The 19350-nt window shown below is 36.4% G+C and overlaps 1 pseudogene; it reads left to right on the top strand.

The window, feature by feature from the left end:
* The first annotated feature begins 10026 nt into the window (after positions 1 to 10026).
* On the top strand, positions 10027 to 11075 carry LOC138161090 (cytotoxic granule associated RNA binding protein TIA1-like; annotated as a pseudogene).
* The last annotated feature ends 8275 nt before the right edge of the window (positions 11076 to 19350 follow it).

Below are 19350 nucleotides of genomic sequence, written 5' to 3'. Positions count from 1 at the left end.
TTCAAATAGATTTCTGATAGACCTAGACACAATAGTAATAAGATTGGTTTGGAGGAATAAACGGTCTAGAATATAAAAGGATATAATGGGAACAATAGAAATAAATTGAGAATAGAAATAGCACATTGAGGAATGGGTAAATCGATTGCGTTGCATGAATATAATAGAATACTGCTACACTGTAAAAAATTATGAGCAGAAAGAATTAAGGAAAGCATGAGAAGAAGAGCGTGAATCTATGTTCAGTGAAGAAAGTAGAACCAGGAAAATGTTTAAGTTAAGCATTTGTACATATGAAGACTATGAATATAATTATTAATACCATAGTGATAGCAGCAAAATGTGAAGATTTTGTATTTCCCTTTAGAATTAACAGTAAAAAGATTTGATCTATAATCTATACATGTATGAAACAAGGCCATGGAACATGCTCAGAAATTGCACTTCCTAATGGGTGGCATGGAATAAGCACATATATTCTCTGCCTGGTTCCATTAACATCGTGCGAGTTTGGGGCTGCTTTCATTCACATGAATGACCTCTAGACAAAAATATTTGGCATTTTAATGTGATATGATAGACTGTGGGTGGTCCCTTGGTCTTCCCTACTGCCCTGTGACAGAAGCAGAGAGGCAGAGTTTCACTTCTGATAAAAGAAGAAAAAGTTTCTGACTTACCCTCCCTTGGTTAGTGACTGTCCTGGTGGCAAGGTGTGATTTCTTTGAGGGATGGAGAAGAATGATTCTTTTTTTTTTTTTTTTGCTTGCCTTTTTGGAGGGCAATGGGGGTTAAGTAACTTGCCCAAGGTTACACGGCTAGTTTGTGTGTGTGTGGGTGGGTGTTAAGTGTTTGAGTCCGGAACTGAACTCGGGTCCTACCTGACTCCGGGGCCAGCGCTCCTAGCCGCCTCACCTGAATGACTCTTTTCTACTCTGATATCATGGTCACCTTGGCTCCCCATGGGAGAAATAGATTCGACCAGGCATTTTCACACTAATGGGGCTCCTGGTTGTCTTTCTCCTTTTAATGTTTTTTCTTCCATGATCTTAGGTAAAGAAGAACATTAAGAGAGTTATTTTTTTTAAAAAATGATTGTTTCAACTAGTTTCTTTACTGATTCTCTGGGATTTTCTAAGTTAACCATAATATTTCAATAACCCTGAGAGGGAGGTGTCCAGAGCACCTTGTGAATTCAGAATGTCCACAGGTCCCATCAGTAAATAGGCACTAAGTGACAGCAGTGGTTGAAGGTAGGGGAAGTTTGTGCAGGGGAATTTTGGAGAGGCTGACAGAAAGAGAACTGGACTAGCTTGGCTGTTTCAACAGCAAGTAGAAAGCAAGAGCTGGTCAAACTGGAATGAAATGTAAAATGGCTTTTGAAATGCTTCCTTAGCAACATTTCAAATGATTGTACGATCTGATATGCCTTAACCTCCAACTGATTATAACTCTAGTTATCTGAAGTTACTTAATCCTGTTTAAATCATTCTATTAGAGTGTATGCTATGACTCTTATGTTCTGCATTCTTCTGTGTTAGAATAAGTGACCTTTCCTATGCCCTATGTGTGTTTATATGTTAAGTAACTTTTTGTTTCTCTTCATTTGGGGAACACTTTAGACTTCCAAACTGTAATTACCACTATAATTAATAGTATCTCCAGGACATTGAGGTTGTAGTTTGTTGGTGAGTCAACGAGTGTGAGAACTGAGAGCCTAATCTGCCTATTTAGAGGCCAGAGCTCCTTAGCACTGAACCCAGTCCATTAAAAGTTATGGCTGAATACAGAACAAAGAGTGGAACAGAGCAGTATACTGACTGTTGTACTTCCAGCAACAATTTCTGTTAGATTTCCTTTGTGTATTCAAATTTTTTGGAGCAGCTTCAGGAAATTTACCTAATAAACTTTTCTTTTAAAAATAAAAAGCAGACATATGTAATTAATATATTCTTCTCAATAGGTGGGGGAGGAGAGGAAGAAAAATCTGGAATTCAAAATTATTTTTTAACGTTAAAAATAAATATTTTTAAAAGGTCAACTTCATTTTCCTCCTAACTGGACTGAATTGCAAACCACATTCACGCTTCAACAAGGAACTTGGCCACTCTCATTTTGAGTTAGTTTTCTCAAATGATTCATTACAGTGGCCTGAAGGTACGTAAGCAGTGGTTAGGAAAAAAGTATAATGAGATTTTACTGGTGGCTAATTATTTGTAGCCTAAATTTCTCAGTAACTTGTCACTTTTGTACATATATACATGTTGATAAAGACAAATCTGAATTCCTCCTGGTTGGAAAGTCATTGTCTTACATTTAAATATATTTTGCCTTCCCTTCTACTTCATAGTTTCCATTTTCATTCTACCTTTGCTTATCAGGAAAGCAACTATTCTGTAGCCTTTGCCAGAAGTGAAGTTCTCATCACATAATTATTAATGTTGTCAGCCTCCTGTTCATTTCGGTATAGTATGTTACACTAATTAGTTAGAGGCAGAGTCTTCTGTTATTACTATGCCACATCATAGGTGAAGGAACTAATAAGATGACCTCCTGCCAAGGATTCTGTAGAGAAGACTCATAGTTTGGGTAAGTTTTGAACTAGTTGATCCTCAAGGAGCCTTCTTACTCACAGATTGTATGATTTTTATTTTACATTTGCACACATTTTGCAGGCAAAGCTCACTTATGATCAAGGACCACTTTCTGCCTGTATTATGGGATACTACAATGAATCCATGATTTTATTAATGTGGACATACTCTGCAGATTATGATCTAACTGAGCTTATCCTTCCTAGGCTATCATTGTTTATATTTTTTTGTAGAATTTTTTTCTCTCATAAAATTATCATTGAAAACTTTACATACATCAAAACATTTATGGCAGCACTTTTAGTAGTGGCAAAGAATTGGAAACAAGACTAATGCCCAGTGATGGGACAATGGTTAAACAAATCATGTTAACTGGAGTTCAAGAGACACTTGAATGTCTATTCTTTATGTTCATACACCTCGACTCCATAACTGAATCCTTTGGAATATTGGAACAAGCATTTCATAAACACCTTTTTTTCTGCACACTGATGTATTAGATATTATCATGGGACTAAAGGCTGTTCTTGAAGTGGTTTAAGTTAAATTGAGGAAACAACACATAGTGAGAATCTGTTAAAAAAAAAAAAACAACAAAAAGGAGGCCTGACTTTAACACTAGACCACTGGCCTGGGGGTGGGAGCTAAGTGGGGAAGTTTTAAAAAAGAGGGGTGAGTAGGCAGAACTCCTATAATTCACTTCCCCGTTTTCGTGGGTCACCCACTACTGACTTGTTAAAGGTATGTTCATTGAAATAAACTGGCTTTGGAGACCCAGTTCCAAACCAGCATTTTAAAGACTAGGGAGGAAGAGGATAAAGAGAGAATATTGTTTACAGTAAATTGAGGAAAATTCTCTATAGTTAAGGGCCAACATAGTTCTCGCTTCATGTAAGTGAACTGCCCTTCCCTCCTGGTTCTGTGTGGCCCTGCCCCCTTCATGCTTCTGTGGTCCCTGAAGCATCTTCAGTGCCTGGAGCAGAGGACCCCTGGCTGGGGGCTTCACCCAAGTTGCCACCACCCGGCAGGAGCTTGAGCTGCGGCCCAAGCTTGCTTGAAGTCATGTTCCACCTCCCTACCTCCCCTTAGAGAATCAAATTTCTGGAATGCAAATTTACATAAAGTGAAAACTGTCTGTACCTCATTTTAGACTTAAAAGACTAAGTTAACGATAATCCCCTCAGAATTCATGCTAATATATTATGTTCTCTCAAGACCATAAGCATTTTGAAGGAAAGGATGTGAAATTTTTAAATCTCCTTTTTTCCAGTGGTTATCATTATTGAATCAAATTCTTACCTTCTCTTCTTCATTCAACTCATATGCTATTGAGGGGTGGATTTGTTTGCTATGGAGTGTCATGACTATACTGTACATTTGAACCTTTAACAATAGGTTTCTGGGGGTGGCTAGGTGGCACAGTGAACAGAGTACCGGCCCTGGAGTCAGGAGGATCTGAGTTCAAATGTGGCCTCAGATACTTGACACACTTACTAGTCACGTGACTTTGGTCAAGTCAAAAAAAGAAAAAAGTAAAAATAGATTTCCCTTGAGTGAGCTTTTTTCCTGGTCTATTCAGTAGTGCCTTTATTTAAAGATCTTTAGTGATGGGGAACTCACTACCTTCCAAGGCAGCTTATTTCATTTAACAATTATTAGAATGTTTTTTCTTACACTGAGACAAAATCTGCTTCCCTGCAACTCTTCCCTATTGGTCATAACCCTTCCCTTGGGGGCCAAGTAGAACCAATGTAATACCTTTTTCTTCCACATATATGAAACTTTTGTTCTCCCTAACTATGTATGTATGTATGTATTTAAATACATAAATAAATAAATATTTGCTCATTTATTTATTTTTATTCTGAATTTAAACACACACAAAATGTTTACAAACACATAGTAAAACACAAAAAGAAATCTTCGCATGAATCTTTATTTCAAACAACTTGCTTTTATAATATTATGTATGCACACACACATATATGTATATATTTGATAAATTCTTCATGATATTTTCAAAACTGCCTGACTTGTCTAGGCCTCTTTGAATTGCCTTCTATTCTCTCCTATGCATTAAAAAAGTTTTAATGGCTCCTCTTTGGGAAGACCTGACTATTATTAACCCTTCTTCCCCCAAGCCTTTTCCCAATTAGCTGGAGAAAAAGGGGAGAAGGGAGAACCCTTATAACAAATAAGCATAGCTGAACAAAATGAAATCATACAATGACTATGTTCAAAAATGTATGTCTCTACACCTTGTATCTATCACCTCTTACCTGGAAGAGTGTAGAAGTCTAAACATGTAGAGAGGTGAGAAAACTGAGGGACAGGGATTTTTGGAGGGGCAGGTGAATTGACATTGGGAAGATGGGGGCAGGAGGTGGGGGGCACTCTTGAAAGGGTGGGTGAAGTGGGGAGCTTGAGGGTGGGGAGAGAAGATAAAGTGACAAGGATAAGGTAAAAAGGAGACTGAGAAAGAAAATAGTAATTAAAAATAAGACAGGGACATCCACAAATAGTAATTATAGCTTTGAATGGGAATGGGATGTTCATAGCAGCTCTTTTTATGGTGGCAAAGAACTGGAAATTGGAGGGGTTGCCATCAATTGGGGAACGGCTGAATAAGTTGTGGTGTGTGATTGTGATGGAACACTACTGTGCTATGAGAAATGATGAGCTCAGTGATCTTAGAAAAACATAGAAAGACATGTATGGAACGATGAAGAGTAAAATAAGCAGAACCAAGAGAACGTTGTATATAGTAACAACAATATTATTTTAAGGATGACTTTGAGCAACTAAGTAATTTTGACTATTATAAATACATAAATTAAAAGTAAAGGACACATGAAGAAAGATGCTATCTGCATCCAAAGACAGAACTGATAAATACAAGTCTATCTAGAATAATTTTGCATATATATATATATATATATATATATATATATATCTTTGGGTCTCATGGTAACCATCGTTAGGGCAGGGTGAGGGGAGGTAAAAAAGAAATTTGCCCGATAACTTTGTTGTATATTTGTAGGAAACAACAAGTTGTACATTGTAGATTTGCAGTTTCATGTGCAATCATCTTTTTATTTTACTGTGTTATGGAAATGCTTGCTTTTGTTTTGTGAATTGAAAATTAAATACATTTTTAAAAAGAGAGGTGAGTAATATGTTTCATCATAAATCCTTTGAAAACATAGTCGGTCGTTGCTTTGATCAGTTTTTAAGCCTTTCAGAGTTGTTCTCGTTTACTATGTTTTTGCTTTGGTAGGTATTATTCTCCTGGTTATGGAAACTTAAGAAACTACCTAAGATTTTCTGAGATCACCTCTTTTGCCATTTCTTATAACATTCCATTACATTCATACACCACAACTTGTTCAGCTATTTCCCCAGTTATCCAAAGAGTAATCTTTTTTTTTTTTTTGCTTTTTGGAGGAGGGAATGTAGGGCAATTGGGGTTCAGTGACTTGTCCAAGGTCACATGGCTAGTAAGTGTTAAGTGTCTGATACTGGATTTGAACTCAGGTCCTCCTGACTCCAGGGCTGGTGCTCTATTCACTGTGCCACCTAGCTGCCCCTAAAGAATAATCTAAAACCTCTTTTTAGAATTCATCCCCAGTATCACCCTACCTTATAACTCTCTAGTTATAAGTTATTTCTACTTGTTCCCCTATTGAGTTTGAAGTATATCTTCACTAATCTATGTGTTATTTTTTTTTCAACCTTCCTTTGTTCATTTTGAATAAAAGTGAGGAGGTTCATGTGATGCCCACTACCCCACTCCTTCCTTCATGTTTCATAATCTTCTCGTGCATCCTAATCATGAGAAATAGCAATTTCTGTCCCCTCCTCCTGTTTAAGCAGTATATTCCTCTTTGAACCTTATTTAAATCATGAGAATTGAGCCAGCCAACCCCTAGGGACTTGGTTTTTCTCATTTTATGTCATATTTTTTTGTTTAGCTTCCTTGATACCCTTTTAAGACATAAGGTTCTGAAAAGGGACATTTGTTTCCCATTGTGATCACCTTCCTCTTAATACATTCCAGCTTGTCAGTTTCTCTCCTAAAATGTGGTGTTCCAAACTGGACTCAATATTCTATATTAGATGGACGAGGGTAGAAGACAGAAAGATTCTTGCTTCTTATGCTCTATACTCTATGATTCAGGAATAATGCCTTGTTGCATCTCTCTATGCTCAGTGACTTATATGCAGTAGATAAGTGTTGATTTGGCGGGGGGGGGGAACTGAATTGAATTCTAAGCAAACATTAAGAGGCAAGAGAGAACTTACTCAGATGGATCCTATTTCTGTTTATGAGGGTATAGTAAAAATTCAGGATAGAAAGTCAGAAAGTTATCTATGCAACAGGTGGGTGCCTAGTTAAAAAGGTCAGGCTTCCTGTAATTGTGCCTATTTTAAATATGAAAGGAGGATGCGGTAAATTAGAAACAAAGGCTCATATAGACCTGCTTTTTTTTTTTTTTTACAATGATGATCAAATTGGAAAAATAGCTAAAATCAGTTTCCTTGCCAGATTATTACAGTCAAGTGACTAATAAATGGTAAATAAATGGTGTGCCAAGAATCACACTCCATTCTCTTGGTTGGGGCAGAGTTAGGAAAGATAAAAAATGAGGAAGCTACTGTTGAGCCTTATGAACAGGTGAAAGTTGGGTGTGGACAAGGTTAGTTTGTCTTCCTGTCAGCAGAATACTCGATTTGTGTGGTGATTTTATTTTAATATGGAGAATGCTTTTCTTCATACTGCCTTAAGTCCTTAATTTTTCTTTGTCACATTGTGTTCATCCCACCAATTAATAAGTGATTTCTTTTAATATGCAAGTATACCCAGCAAAGCTATCACACTAGTATTCACTGCTTTCTCAGCTAGATATTAGAGGAAGGAAATTGATGTATGCAGTTTACACAGAGAGATTTAGAGTTTTAATGGAGGGAGGAATAAGTAATTTTGGAGACCCTTCAAAGCCTTGTATATTTTAGTTATCAGCATCTTTATCTTCATTATCATACAGTGACTGGAAGGAGGGTGGCGTTCTTGACAGATACTAAGAAGTTCAGAAGATGAGTGGGTTTGGGAGAAAAAATAATGAGTTCAATTTGGGACCTGTTGAGTTAGAAATGCCTACAGACCATCCAGGTTGAAAGAGGGCAACCAGGGAGATAGAACTGGAATAGAATATGTGGATTTGGCAATCATATACATAGAGATAAGAAATTATACCCATAATGAGGTCATTGAGAAGTAAAGAAAGCCCAGGACAGAGCTTTGGAAAATATCCACATTTAGGGAGCATAATGCTGATGATAATCTAGTGGAGGACATTCAGGAAGTCAATATACCATTTCATAGCTTCACCAGCACTGTTCACTACTACATTTCAGCAATCACTATTTATTAGTGTGCCTATTCTCTCATAACCCTCCCGACATTCACTATTCCTAATTTTTGTCATTTTTGCGAGTTTTCAGGGTGTGAGGTTGAAACTCCAGGGCTGTTTTCATTTGTATTTCTCTTAGTAGTGGTGAAATGGAGTATTCTTTCACATGGTTGTGAATTCTCAACAGTTCTTTGGAGAACAGTTATTCATTTCCTTTGACCTTTTAGGTATTAAGGTATGGATATTCGTCTTAAATATATTCATTAAATGCTTATATATCTTAGATACTAAATTCTTATAACGGAAATTTGATACAAAGATTTTTTTTTTCCGATTAGATCTCTTCCCTTCTTATCCTAGATGCATTAATGTTGTCTGTGCAGAAAATTTTCAGTTTCATTTAATCAAAGATATCTATTCTCTGTAATTGCCTCAATTTCTTGTTTGGATAAAAATAAAAAATACATCTTTTACCCTTAGTTGTGAGAGGTACATGATTGGTTTTTCTTCTAATTATTTATAATATGATCTTTAATATTAAGGTAATGTATCCATTTAAAATTTATTGTAGAATGTGATATAAGTAATGATTCGTCTTATGCCATTTTCTATTCTCTCTACATTATTTCACTTGGTGACTTCATCAAATCCTGTGAGTTTAATTTCCATTATCTGTGAAGACTCCCTAATCTATATGTTTCATTCACACATCTTTATTTTTATTTCACACTAGATGTCTTATAGGCTTCTCAAACTCAATAACACCATAACTGAACTCTCTCTTTCTTCCCAAATCCATTCATCTTCCTAATTCTCCTTTTTCTATTAAGGACACTGACATTCTTTCAGTCATCCAGGTTCACAACCTTAGTGTTATTCCAAGTTCTTTCCTCTCCTCACCCCATATAACCTGTCAGTTGCAAAATCTTGTTTCTACCTCTATATTTTCTTACATAGCCACCATTTAACTCATGATACCCTCAGCCACTTTATCCTAGATTGTTGAAATGGCCTACTAATTGGTCTTTCCGTTTCTCTCCCCTCCTGTTGTAGATCAGGTCTGCTTCAGACCTATCTTTTCCTTTAGATTTGAGATTGGAACAAAATAATCCATTTGTAGACTATCTAATTGTTAGCAGGAGCAATTTTTCTTAGCCCTAGCAGGTAAAGGATGCACAGAGTGGGCTCTTTCTGTACTTGCATAGCCCAGGATGCTCAGCTGCTCCTGGGCACCCAGCTTGTCTCATCTTGCATTGAGACTTCATTTTTCAGATACCACAGTGGGCAGGTTTGTGTTCTTGCCACTGCAGAACAAAAAAGAGGCAGATTAAATCTGATTTCACTGATAACTGCAGAACCCTCCTCTCCATACCCCTGTAGTGCCGGTGCAATATTTACAATGCAAATGTAATTCTAGTGGATTATTTACAGTACCCATGATCACGATAAAGACCATGGCTATAAATATTGCACAATGCTCAATTGCGAAATATAACAAACTATCCATATAGAGGACAGAACTGAAACATTTATTTAGACACCCAAAAAACCCAAATCCCAACACCAGGAAACCCAATCCATCAAAGCAACATAAAAGTTAATGCACCACAATATAGGAGAGAGCCATGCCATCCTTTAGTCTTCCCACAAACCAATATAAGATCAATATTTATTCATGAACCTCTCTATCTCCTTGCCTGAGATCCTCTCTTTCTCTATTATGGCTCTGTTCTACCCTTCAGCAAACTCCTCCTACCACAGGCCCTATGTGACTATATTCAGCCTATTAGGGGTCAGAGTTTATTTCTAAAGTAGGGAAATTTCCAGTGGGCTCTGCTCTACCCTTCAACAAACCCCTTCCTCCATAGGCTGCATGTGATTACATTCAACCTATTATGGGGCAGAGTTTACTTTCAAAGCAGAGGAGGTCTTCAAAATACCCTAGGCCTATTAAGAGGCAGGGAAGATCTTCAAATTCCCATTCCCATTACAACCCTTACTGCCAACCTGCCAAAGGAAGTGCTATGGGCCTGGGAACAGGAGGCAGAGGACCTGCTGTCACAGTCATGGAGGATGAGATGCCCAAGACCTTTCCCAAAGGAAATTCCAAAAGGAATGTAGGCAACTTTTCCCAAAATGTAACTGAAGATCTAATTCTGTCAGATTGTACAGAAACTGCAAGATAATTATGGAAATAGCTAGGAATGATCCTTACTGTTTTGTGGAAAATTTTATGAGCTCTGTCATGAAGTTGCATCCCTACATGCTATGGATGGACAGAAGATAATGGGCAAGGAGCCAAAGTGAGTTGGGCACCAACCCCCAGCAGCAGTCAGAACAAAGATAGAAGCAGTAGTACTCTTGTCAGAACATTGCATTCACAAATCTTCGTTCACTTGAACATGGATTATTAGAAAGTAAATCGTGTAATAACAAGACAACTTTTGAGAAAAATGTCAAATACTTTAACAGTTGCAATGCAAGGTCTTTTCCATGTCTTTGTTGGTGATCTCAGTCCAGAAATTACAACTGAATATATAAAAGCAGCTTGTGCACCATTTGGAAGAATATTAGGTGCTTATGTTGTGAAAGACATGGCAACAGGGAAGTCAAAAGGATTAGGCATTGCTTACGTCTTCAACAAATGAGATGCAAGAAAATGCCATACGGATGAACAGTGGCTTAGAGGAAGACAAATAAGAACTAACTAGGCAACATGAAAACCTCTAATTCTAATGAGTCACATATGAGTCATTTGACCAAATATGAGCAAACAATTGTCTTATGATGCTTACATTGTCTATTGTCTATGATGCTACAGTAAATCAGTCCAATTCAAGTAATTGACTTAAGGACTAAGAGAGCGAATAAAGTGCCAGACCTTTTCACCATTTGGACAAATAATGGAAATTTGAGTGTTCCCAGTCAAAGGATACTCATTTGTCTGGTTCAATTCCTATGAGAGTGGTGCACATGATTGTTTTAGGTAATGGCACTACTAATAGAAGGACATGTTGTGAAATGCTTTGGGGGCAAAGGAACTCTGCTTCAACACTTCCAGAGTGGTGTTTAATGGATTGCAGTGGTGACAAGGTAAGCGTGACCGCTTCAACTGACTCATGCTCACACGGTGGATTTAAAATGTTCTAAGAAACATAACAGGCAGATACAAATTGAATATCCACAGGCTTATGATCAGTGGGGCCAGTGGTATGGAAATGTCCGTCAAATTAGCTAGTACCTGCATATAAAATGTATGGATGGGCATGTGTAATGGTAATAGGAATTTGAAGATCTTCCCTGCCCCCTAATAGGCTGAATGCAATCACATGGAGCCTATGGAGGAAGGAGTTTGCTGAAGGGTGGAGTAGAGCCCACAGGAAACTGGGAGTCAGAACAGCTAGATGGTTGGGAGGAGAGGATACTTCCTAGGAAGACAGTTAGGCTTGTGAGTAAATATTGGTCGTGTGTTGGTTTGTGGGAAGACTAAAGGATGGTGTGGCTCTCTGCTACATTGTGGTGCATTAACTTCTATGTTGCTATGATGGATTTGGTTTCCTGGTGTTGGGATTTGGTTTTCTGGTATCTGAATAAATGTTTTGCTTCTTTCTTTTATATGGAGCTTGTTATATTTTGTGATCAAGCAATAGCAGGTATATTTATAGTGACCACTGGTGCTATAAAAATTGCATTGGCGCTATAGCATGGAACCAATAGGGATTTAATCAGACACCACCTCCTCCTCCACCATCACCACTTGGACTAGGTATCAGGGATGGATGCCAGTTATAGGGTACAGCCACTTCAAGGGCAGAATGAAAGCCCGTTGCCCAATCAAACTGGATATCCAGTTTTGATATCCAGGTTAAAAGACTCAGTGAGAATGGACTATGGAATCCGATACCCATGCTTGAGTCTACAATGAGTATAATAACACCTTGTTTACTTAAAGGTTTATCAATTCAGTCAGTGCAAATGTCAGATAAAATCCATTTAAAAGAAATTCATTTTTAATGACAAAATTACTTGTCATTCACATTGTTTCAATAAGAAACAAGATCCTAGATGCTTGCCAATTTTTGTCTTCATTATTGTTTTTGATAATGTTTCTCAGATCTTTGAAACACAATACATGCAGGGATTGCTGCCACTTTTTAAAATTGAGAGGCAGAAAATGGCACAATATCAAACTTCTTTCCATTGAAGTAGTACACAGTGCTAGATTGCATTCTTAATATGATTTAAAATGTGCAACAGGATAAAAAGTACAAAAAGCGAAAACCACAGTCTTGGAAGTTCTTCGAAAACTTCAATATGTGCACGATTCTGTGTTTTAGAAGTAAAGGCATTTTCTCATCTGTCCATCTCCTCTTTCGTCCTGTCTGTCAGTAAACTAATAATATGAATTATTAGTTTACATCATTTTATATCAACATCTTTTCACATAAAGTTTGTCTTGCCTTATTACCGTTCTGTATAGTTAAATGGGGAAAATGATGTACAACCTTTTAAAAATTGCAAAACGTTATTAGATGATAGATCTATAATTGCATTCATTTTTCATTTTATATGAGAAAGCACCTCGATAATTCCCTGTTAGATTTGTTTTAAAGGATTGTTATCTTCTGTGATAAACTTTGCTGTGTACTCAGAAACATGTATGCACATGTATATATATATATATGTACATACGTACACACATACACACACTAAAGACAGAAAAAAAGAAAAGATACTTAGCAAGTAATATACATTATGGGTTTAGAGAAACATATCAGTTTAGAAGAGTGGGTTGGGTTATGGGACCTCAAAGGAAGTGCAACAGACCTGAAAGGCACAGACTTCATGGGCTGGCCCTTTTTATGTCCTGAGTGTCTACAAAACCATGTCAATATCTTGAACCTTCTGAGGCAGCCAGTTGTCTTGGGATAACTTTTCTGCCTTTTGGAAGGGACAGGAAAGGAAGGAAAAACTGGCCTAGTCTAGGTATCAAGGCATTAGGAGAAGCTATACCAGTATAAGATACAGAGTTTTAATTAGTATCACTCCTGCCTCATCTCCTCAATCCATCCTCCACAGAGGTGCCAGAGATTTTCCTGAAGTGTTTGTTTTACCATGTCATTCTGTTACCCAACGAACTCCAGTGACTCCCTTTCCTTCACAACTCTGCTCAAGTAACATCTTTATTAAGTCTTTCCTGATCTCCCTCTCCATACCAAGAATAATAATAAAATAAATCATCTTGTACTTATTTTTTATATATTTACTTATAAATATGTTGTCTCCTGATAAAATGTGAACTCTTTAAGGGTAGAATCTGTTTCACTTTTGTCTTTTCATTCCAATGTCTATCACTGCCAACTTTACAGCAGGCATTTATTAAATGCAAATTGATATAATTGATCAATGTCAACCACTGCTAGAAAGGTAGGCTGGGGGCAGCCTATAGAAAGCCTTAAATGACACGGTTGATAGTTTGCATTCAGAGGCAAAAGTAAGGCACTGAAGGTTTTTAGGAAAGCCTCAGGAAGCTAGAGAGAGAATTGTGCCAACTAGAGGCAGCTAGACTTGAGTTCAAATCCAGCTTTAGAAAGAGAAATTTAACTAACTCTGGGCAAGTCACTTAACCTCTATCTGTCTCAGTTTCTTCAGTGCTAAAATGCTTGTTTCATTTCTTTCTGCAACATTGTCTGATTCTTTGAGGTCTACACTGAAAGCAGGGAGAACAACCAGGAAGTACAGTAAGCTGAAAATGATAGTGAAAATGAGAAGAGAGCTGAGAGAAGCAACCCAGAGAAAAACAAATATGGGCCTTGAGGAGTAAAAAAAGAAAGTTGGGAAAATATTCCTGGAGCATATAATGTGCTTGGAGGATGATGTGAATGATTGGAGATCTGGCTATTAACTTACAGAAAGAAGCCCGGCAATATAAGATAATAGTGTGTGGTCAAGAAATAAATTTTTAGAAAAGTAAAATTTAATGTACTAGTGATATAACTTCAATCATAAAAAAATTATTTTTTCAATTAGCAAATTGTGTCTCCTACCCCACTCTCACCAATAAAAAAACAAAACCCTTATAAAAATATGTAATTTTCAATTATTATATATCTTTTTTAAAAATTAATTTCTTTTTGCATTTTAAGTTCTAAACTGTCTTCCTCCCTCCCCACCCTACACTAGAGAAGGCCACCATTTGACACAGATTTATAAATATATGTGAAATCATGTTATCTGTGCTTATGTTTATTGATTCTTTCTCTGAAGGTGGATAGTATCTTCTTTCATAGGTCCTTTCTAGTTGATCTGAGTATTTATAGTACTCAGAATAGCTTGGTTGTTCACAATTATTCTTCAAACAATATTGCCATTACTGTATAAAACATTCTCTTGGTTCTGCTCACTTCACTTTTCATTATTTCATGCAAGCCTTTCCATGTTTTTTCTAAAAATCAACCAGCTCATCATTTCTTATAGTACAGTAGTATTCCATCATAATCATATACCACAATTTGTTTAGCCATTCCCCAATTGATAAGCAAACCTGCAATTTCCAGGTCTTTGCCACCACAAAGAGAGCTACTATAAATATTTTAAAACATAAGTTCTTTGCCTTTTTCCCTGATCACCTTGGGAAACAGATCTAATAGTGGTATTGCTAATTCAAAGGGTATAAGTAGTTTAATAACACTTTTCGTATAATTTCAGATTGTTCTCCAAAATGGTTGGATCAGTTCACAGTTCCACCAACAGTGTATTAATTTCCCAATCTTTCCACATCCCCTCCAATATTTGTAATTTTTTCCTTCTATCATTTTAACCAATCATATAGGTGTGAGATGATATCTCAAAGCTGTTTTAATTTGCATTTCTCTAATCAATAATGATTTGGAGAATTTTATATGATTATATATGAATATGACTATATATTTCTATATATTACATGTATATATAAAATAATATGTATATATTTTATGATTATATATTAATGACTATATATTTATATATACTATGTATATATATAAATTTAATATCTATTAAATTAATATCTATTAAACTCTCCCTGCTTATATCCTTTGTTTATCAATTGGGGAATGATTCGTATTCTTATCAATTTGACAAAGTTCTCTATATATTGATATTTTTGGGATATGAGACCTTTATCTAAGAAACTATAAATTTTTTTCCAGTTGTTTGCTTTCCTTCTAATCTTGGTTGCATTGTTTCTTTTTGTACAAAACCTTTTAAATTTAATGTAATAAAAATTATCCATTTCACATCTCACAATGCTCTCTCTTGCTTGTTCATATTCTTCTATCCATAAATATGATAGGTAATGTGTTCCATGTTTTTCTAGTTTTCTTATATCTCCCTTTATATCTAGGTCATGTATCCATTTTGACCTTATCTTGGTAAATGGTGTAAGACATTTGTCTTTACCTTTAGTCTTCATCCAGACTGCTTTCCAGTTTTCCTAATAATTTTCATTCCCAAAGCTTAGATCTTTCCATTTGTCAAATGTAAGATTGCTATAATTGTTTATTACTGTGTATTATATATTTACTTTGTTCCAGTAAGCTAGTATCAGATAGTTTTGATAACTATTGCCTTATAATACAGTTGATATTTTCAGGTTTAAGAGAAACTTGATGACAGTGAAGTTTATGATTTATACCTCCCAATTTTCAAAAAAGGGAAGAGAATACAGTCTTAAAACTACAGCCTCAGTCCTGGTCAGTCATTGCACTTCCTGCCATGGAATCCATAAGCTTTAAAGGATCTGTGGTTTTTAGAAGTAGAAGGATCAAGAACAATTTGGAAGAGTTGATTCGGGGCAGACTCACAGAAGAACTGGTCTACCTAACTCAACCCTTTCACCCCAAAATGATTTCCCGTAATCCTATCAGGATTTTTTTTAAATCCCATTTTTCTTTCTTTCTTTTTTTTTTCTTTCTTTTTTTTTTTTTTTTAAAGCAATCGGGGTTAAGTAACTTGCTCAAGGTTACACGGTTATTTCTGGGTGTGGTGCTGAGTATCTGAGCCCGGGATTTGATCCAGGTCATCACGACACTGGAGCCCATGTTCTTACTCGCTGAGCCACCTGGCTGCCCCTAAAATCCCATTTTAACACTGCCTGAAATGCCATCAATTACAGATTCATTTGAATTAGCCAAGTGTTTTTTTTTTTCTTTAAATCTACCTCAGGGAGGGTTAAGAGCTTATTAAGCATTCATATATTCATCAAATAATTTTCCTTAGCTGAGATTGACCATGGGAATAGGAATTTTGATTGAGAGGATGGCAAAACAGATAGATAATTAGGGAACACAGTGAATTTTAGATGACAAATCAGCCTATTTCCAATAACTAATTGTAAGACCTTGGGTAATTCATTTCAGAGGAAGCAAGATGAACTAGACTTCCTAACACAAATAGGCAAATTTGACCTCACAGGTATTACAGAAACCTGTTGGGATGAAACCTTAATTGGAATACCTTTGTTTAAAATGAGTAAAAAGTAGGGCATAGTCATGGGAGGAAATACAGGAACCATAAAGAAAACCAGACAGAATTTGTGGAAGAACACTGTGGAAGAGTAGTGAGGTGGCCGTAATAGTAAGGGGGAAGAGCAATGGAAAGAGTGGCAAATTTGATTCTGAATTCAGTGTCAGCTACAAATCACCCTGAGGGGAGAACAGATAAAGAGTTTGGAAAATAAATAACAAGCCTAGCCCACCTCAATTATCCAGATATTTGCTGTTAAAAGAGCAACCAATAATTTCTTTAGAGGATAATGTCATTAAAAAAAATTTCTTTAGAAGATATTTACTTTTTAAAAGAAGATAACTTCAACCTTTTAAAGGGGGAGGAACAAGTAAATATGAATTCTAGATTAGATCTGATCCTCACTACCAGAGAAGAATGGGCTGCTAGGCTGAAAATGATGAGGGTGAGCTAAATTACAGGAAGGGTCTTGGGGTATATGACTTGGGTCAAACAAATCTTGGTTAAAGATACTTGGCAATTTCCATATGATCTGTCTCACAATAGGAAGTGTCAACACTTCCCCAGACATGTCAGAGCAAACAGGATGAGCAGGAACGTACCCATTAGTCCCAAGCTTAGAATTGCTTTTACTGTCTGATTAGATCTTGACCTAAATCTTTTTTTTAATTAAATTTTGTTTATTTTTAGTTTACAACATTCACTTCCACAAGATTTTGAGTTAAAATTTTCTCCCAACTTTCCCCTAACCACCACCCCAGGACAACAATCCCACTGAATACCCCCTTCCCAATCTGTTCTCTCCTATATCCTCCTCCATTCCCCCTCCAACTTTCCAGTAGGGCAAGATGGATCTCCATACCCCAGTGCCTGTCTATCTTCTTTCCCAGTGCATGTAAAAAACAATAATTTTTTAAAAAACATTTGATTTTAAAATGGTGAATTCCAGATCCTTTCCCTTCTTCCCTTGTCACCCACTCTTATTGGGAAGATAAACAATCCAATATAGGTTGTACATGTGTAGTTATGCAAAACATTTCCATAGTGGATATTTTGTAAAAGACTGACTATATTTCCCTCCATCCTATCCTGCCCCCCACTTGTTCTATTTTCTACTTTGACGCTGTCCCTTTTCAAAGGTGTGTGCTTCCAATTACCCTCCCCCTCAATCTGCCCTCTCTTCTATCACCCCCCCTCTTATCCCCTTCCCCCTTACTTTCCTGTAGGGTAAGACATCCAATTTAGTGTGCATGTTATTCCCTCAAGCCAAATTCAATGAGAATCAGGTTGTGCCATTCCCTTTTGCCTTCCTGTTCTTCCCCTCCATTATAACAGTTTTCCCTTGCCTCTTTTATATGAGACAATTTACCCTATTCTGTCTCTCACTATCTCCTCTCATTATATTCTTCTCTCACCTGTTAATGTTATTTTTTAAATATCATCCCTTCCTATTCAATTGATCCTGTGCCGTCTGTGTATACCTGCACACACATACACACACATATGTATGTATTCACATGCACATATACCCTCTTATATAGACATATATATGTATCCATCCATTATATACATATATATATATATATAACACATTTATATTCCCTTCAACTACCTTCATATTGAAAAAAGTTTCATAAGCTACAATTATTGTTTTTCCATGTAGGAATGTAAGTAGTTCAACTTTGATAAGTTCCTTATGATTTCTTTTCGCTGTTTACCTTCTCATGCTTCTCTTGTTTCTTGTATTTTAATGTCAAATTTTCTATTCAACTCTGTTTTTTTTCATCAAGAATGCTTGAAAGTCCTCCACCTCATTGAATGACCATATATTCCCCTGAAACATCATACTCAGTTTTGCTGGGTAGGGGATTCTTGGTTTTAATTCCAGCTTCTTTGACCTCCGGAATATTATATTCCAAGCCCTTCAATCCCTTAATGTAGAAGCTGCTAGATCTTGTATTATCCTGATTGTGTTTCCATAATATTCAAATGGTTTCTTCTTGCCAGCTTGTAATATCTTCTCCTTGATCTGGGAATTCTGGAACCTGGCTATAATATTCCTATGAGTTTTTCTTTTTGGGATCTTTTTCAAGAGGTGATCAGTGAATTCTCTCAACCTCTGTTTTGCCCTCTGGTTCCAAAATATCAGGGCAATTTTCCTTGAGAATTTCTTGAGGGATGATTTCTAGGTTCTTTTTTTGATCATGGATTTCAGGCAGTGCAATAATTTTTAAATTATCTTTCCTAGATCTATTTGCCAAGTCAGTGGTTTTCCCAATGAAATATTTCACATTGTATTCTATTTTTTCATTTGTTTGGATCTGTTTAATAGTATCTTGATTTCTCATAAAGTCATTAGCTTCCATTTGCTCCAATCTAATTCTGAAGGAATGATTCTCTCCAGTGAGCTTTTGCAAATTTTTTTTTTCCATCTAGCAATTTCAGCTTTTTAAGGCATTCTTCTCCTTATTGGCTTTTTGAGCCTCTTTTGCCGTTTGAGTTAGTCTATTTTTTAAGGTGTAATTTTCTTCAGTCAGGTTGTTGACTTTCTTTTCATGATTTTCTTGCATCATTCTCATTTCTTTTCCCAAATTTTCCTCCTCTTCTCTTGATTTTCAAAATCCTTCTTGAGCTTCTCCATGGCCTGTAACCAATTCATATTTTTCTTGGAAGCTTTTGATGCAGGACTTTTGCCTTTGTTGTCTTCTTCTGGTTCCATGTTTTGGTCCTTTTTGTCCCCAAAAAAGGATTTTATGGTCTGATTGTCCTTCCTTTGCTTATTCATCTTGCCAGCCAATTATTTGACTTTTGAGCTCTTTGTCATAGCAGAACTCTGCTTCCAG

This window comes from Petaurus breviceps, unplaced genomic scaffold (genome assembly GCF_028583685.1).
Source record: "Petaurus breviceps papuanus isolate PSGF00001 unplaced genomic scaffold, PetGlider_PUasm1.0 118, whole genome shotgun sequence".
In the NCBI taxonomy this organism is placed as follows: domain Eukaryota; kingdom Metazoa; phylum Chordata; class Mammalia; order Diprotodontia; family Petauridae; genus Petaurus; species Petaurus breviceps.
The sequence above is the reverse complement of the archived record's forward strand: the minus strand, read 5'-3'. Positions and strand labels throughout refer to the sequence as shown.